At 33.7% G+C, this 5,034-nt stretch overlaps 1 pseudogene; it reads right to left on the bottom strand.

Annotated features, from left to right (window-relative positions):
* Positions 1-459: 459 nt before the first annotated feature.
* The window catches only part of LOC140919401 (uncharacterized), a 14,566-nt pseudogene continuing 9,991 nt past the window's right edge, over positions 460-5,034 (bottom strand).

Genomic DNA, 5,034 nt, shown 5'->3' with positions numbered 1-5,034 from the left:
TTTTACCCCATCCTCCAGGAGTATCTTATGCATACACATGGATGGGCTAATACCAAGAATATCAGCCAACGTCCATCCGATTGCCTTCTTGTGTTTTCTCAAAATATGCAACAGCTTCTCTTCCTGTTCATCTTCAAGTTTGGGTGAAATAATGACAGGTAACTTGTCACTTCCTTCTAAATATGCATATTTGAAATTTTCAGGAAGTGGTTTAAGCTCTACAGTCGGTGGTTGTTCAATGGAGGGAGCAACACCAGTGGCTGAAGCTAAGTCTGCGAAATCAATTTTGTTAGTAGAAATATCAATATTAGCACAATGATCAACATGTAAGGCAACTTCGATCTTAGCACACACAGAGCACAATTGATTATTTGTACGTAATTCACAAGTATAAGTATCATCAAAATTAGACAATGAAGGAAAATCAGTAGCAAACATATCGGGGTAAGTCTCATCAACCTAATCAACAAGCAACTCAATTTGAAAAATAGAATGCTCTTCAATGGGGTGTTTCATAACATCAAAGATATAAAATTTTAAAATGCTATCACCAAATTTTAGGGATAGAGTTCTAGCGTGCACATCAATTTTTATTCTAGCAGATTTCAAGAATGGTCTACCTAAGATGATAGGCACCCTGTTGGACTTATTATCTCCCTCGATGTCCAGAATGTAAAAATCTGCAGGAAATATCAATTCATTAACTCGAACAAGTACATCCACCACAAGTCTAGTAGGACGAGCATTGCTCCTGTTCGCCAATTGAATTGTAACACATGTACTCTGTAAAGGTCCAAAAGCAAGATAGTTAAAAATAGATGTAGGCATAACATTAATGGAAGCTCCTAAATCTAACATAGCATTTTCAAATTGACTATTGCCTACGGTACATGGAATAGAAAAAGTTCCTAGATCTTTGCATGTCTGAGGCATGGGCTGAATGAAGGCTGAAACATTTCGCCCCATGTTTACTCTTTCATTACCTTTTAACCTTATCTTGTGTGTGCACAAATCTTTTAGAAATTTAGCATATCTTGGAATCTGTTTAATTGCTTCAAGGAGGGGAATGTTCACTTCCACCTTCTTAAATGTACCTAGGATCTCGTTGTCCTTATCTTCCTCATCCATTTTCTTAGTCTTCATTGCCCTTTGAGGAAAAGGAAGTGGTATATTTTGCTCAACATCAACAATTTCAAGTATCAAAGTTTCCTCAACAACCTTTTTATTTTTCACAACAGTTTCAAGTACGTTTGGTATTTCAACAGCTTTCGTAGACCTAAATGTAATTGCACTGACATTGGGAGCATTTGGATTTAATACTGACTGTGTAGGCAATTTGTTTGTCCCCTAAGTCTGCAGTTGATTAATTGAAGTGGCTAGCTAACCAATCTTTGTTTCCAAATTTTGAATGGTCGAATATGTTCTTTGTTGAAATTGGAGATTCTAGACAGCCATCTGCTTAACGAGGTCCTCTAATGAAGGTGCATTGTTTTGTTGTTGAGGAATATTTTTCTTTTGCTGTTGTTGTTGTGCAGATGAATCTCCAACCAGGATTGTATCTGTTAGATGACATATCATAGTTGGCTTGAGGATGGTATATATTTGCTGCATATGCTTGAGGACCATCAACAATTGGATCTTTTTGCAATGTAGGACATGAATCTATAGGATGCTCTTGAGAAGTGCAAATACCACAGACCACTGCTTGGGTTTTACCTATTGCCAATTTTTTTACTAAAGATGTAAGCTCACCAAGTATGCCTTCTAAATTCTTGTGGGAAGAAGCTTGAATTTCATTCACACCCCTTGTCAACACTGTTGAATTTCTTCTAGTTGTAAACTATTGAGAATTAATGGACATGTTCTCAATCAAAGCCTTTGTCGCTTCTGGGGTCTTATCGACAAGTTCTCCCCCACTAGCAGCATCCAAAATGCTTCTATCCATAGGTAGCAAGCCTTCATAAAAATATTGGATGAACAATTTTTCAGAAATCTTGTGATGAGGACAGCTAGAAACTAATTTCTTGAATCTCTTATAATACTCGTGTAATGATTCCCTGTCAATCTGCCTAATGCCACATATTTCTTTTCTAATTGAAGCAACTCTTGAGGTAGGGAAGACTTTTTCTAGAAACAATATCTTGAGATCAATCCGACTTGCAACAAAATCTGGTTGAAGGTAGTATAAGCAGTCTTTGGCAGCATCTTGAAGTGAAAATGGGAAGGCTCTTAGCTTAATGTGGTGTTCTGTGACTCCTTGAGGCTTCATGGTAGAACACACAACATGGAATTCCTTCAAGTGTTTGTAGGGATCCTCATCTGCAAGACCATTAAACTTTGGAAACAAGTGTATTAAACCAGATTTAAGTTCAAATGGTACAATAACTTCAAGATATGTGATAAACAATGCATTATAATTGACACTAGGTGCAGCAAGTTGTCTTAAGGTTCTATTATTCGCATCAACCATATTTTGCAGCAAGTTGTCACTTTCACTATTTGACTCTAACGGGTTAACACTACATGCTCTATTAAGTGTACGACGTACATGAAATGTCCTATCTATTTCAGGTTCAAGGGAATGCAGATTTGCAGAACTAGCCCTAGTCACACATCATCATAACAATGCAATGCAAAATCACAATTCTGAAAATTCCAAAAATGCCCTTATTGTTAAAATTGAAGTGAAAAATCGAAAACCTTATCAAATAAAATCCATAAAATATAAAAGTACCACAAAAAATTTCTAAAAATCCAATAAAGGCAACGCCAATTTTTTTGGAATTTTTGGAGAATATGAAAAATTCAAAAAATTCAAAAAAGGGTCTAAACGAAGGAATTTGAGATTTTGAGTATCGTGTTCTAATATAATAATAATAATCAAATCGTTTCGCAAGGACTTCTGATATAATAATAATAACCGAATTCAAAGTTGAAATTAAAAAGGGGTTTTTTAGATTTTTGATTTAACAACTGAGCAAAACGAGTATTCCACTTATTCGAGTTTCAAACCTATCACAGATTCTATCAATGAGTTTAATTTCTAATTTGTGATTCTATTATTATTTTACTATAGAATTGATCAAACAAGCGTAATCAATCCTATGTGAATTCGGTTTCTTTGATTGGATTAAGCATCACAATCATCAAAATATTACAATTAACGATCAAGCGTCGCAAAATTATAATTTAATTAAATTAGAAATCGAAACCAAATTCTGTCAAATAAATTTAATCGATCCTATTGAAATTCAATTTAAGCAATCATAATATAAATCTAATCAAATAAACAAGAATAGAATCATGAATCGAAATTGACAGTGTAACCTAAATCTCAAGGTGTTGATAAAACTCTGAACTCGTGGATTAACCTTATAATATCAGCCTTCGATGAAATTAAAACAAAAACTGTTTATTTCTTGTAGCAATCTGAATCCTAATATTTTCCGTCTGTAAAAAAGAAACAAAACTGTCAATATATAGTACTCGATATTGGGCTTTAGGGTTTAAAAACAAGTGACCCGCTAACTAAAATTATTACAAAAGTCCAAATTAGGAAACCTTCAATTTAGGCCCAGTAAAGCTCGACAATAGGCTTTTATTCCAACACAAAAATTGTAGCTATGATTTTTAGCTTTCCAACGCCTTCTCGTATGCACCAATCGGATATCCAAAGCTCAAGTTATAGCCTACAGAGGGAGCAAGAGTAAAAATGTAAATAATGAAATTAAAATGCAAATAATAAAATTATAATTCAATTTCGATACAAAGTTTAGAAACAAGTTAAAAATATTATTATAAGCTATAAAGAGCTTATAAAATACCAAACTAAAAATCTCGAAACATGTGCCCAAATGCTATCATCAGTGTCATTGGAAAAACATTTAGGTCATTTTCGTCCTCTTTCAAACAATCTAGCGCATCCAATAAGTGTATTTGTGTCTTTGGATTAATATTTAGGTCATTTTCGTCCTCCCTAGGCTTATTCTAATCCATTTAGGGTTTTTAACCAATCTTATGAATCTAATAAGTGTGTTTGTGTCATTGGATTAACATTTAGTTCATTTTTGTCCTCCCTAGTCTTATTCAAGTCTATTTAGGATTTTTCAACAATCTTGTGCATCCAATAAGAGCGTTTGTGTCATTGGATTAACATTTAGGTCATTTTCATCGTCCTTCGAGTATTTATAATCCATTTTGGGTGGTTAACCAATATTGTGCATCCAATAAGTTTGTTTCTGTGATTGGCTTAACATTTAGATAGTTTTTTTTTTATCATTTGACTTATTCTAGTCCATTTAGGTTTTTAACCAATCTTGGGCATCAATTACGTGTGTCTGTGTCCTTTGACTTATTCTAATCCATTAAGGGGTTTTAACAAATCTTTTGCATCCAATAAGTGTGTTTATGTCATTGGATTAACATTTAGGTCATTTTCGTCCTCCCTAGGCTTATTCAAGTCCATTTAGTGTTTTTAAACAATCATGTGCGTCCATTAAGTGCTTTTTTGTCATTGCATTAACATTTAGGTCATATTCGCCTTCACTAGGGTTATTCTCGTCCATTTAAGGTTTTTAACAAATATTGTGCATCGAATAAGTGTGTTCATGTCATTGGATTAACATTTAGGTCCATTTCATACTCCCTAGGCTTATTCTAATCCATTTAGGGCTTTTAACCAATCTTATAAATCCAAAAATTGTGTTTTGTCATTGGATTAACATTTAGGTCGTTTTTGTCCTCCATAGGCTTATTCAAGTCCATTTAGGGTTTTCAAACAATCATGGACATCCAATAAGTGTGTTTGTATCATTCAATAATGATTTAGGTCACTTTCGTCCTCCCTAGGCTTATTATAATCCATTTAGGTTTTTTTTTTACCAATCTTATGTATCTAATAAGTGTGTTTGTGTCATTGGATTAACATTTAGTTCATTTTTTATCCTCCCTAGTTTTATTCTAGTCCATTTAGGGTGTTTAATCAATCTTGTGCATTCAAAAAATGCGTTGATGTCATTGGATTAACATTTAGGT

This window comes from Cicer arietinum, chromosome 2, assembly GCF_000331145.2.
Source record: "Cicer arietinum cultivar CDC Frontier isolate Library 1 chromosome 2, Cicar.CDCFrontier_v2.0, whole genome shotgun sequence".
In the NCBI taxonomy this organism is placed as follows: Eukaryota; Viridiplantae; Streptophyta; class Magnoliopsida; order Fabales; family Fabaceae; genus Cicer; species Cicer arietinum.
Note: the sequence above shows the minus strand (reverse complement) of the source record. Positions and strands in the feature narration are given on the sequence as shown.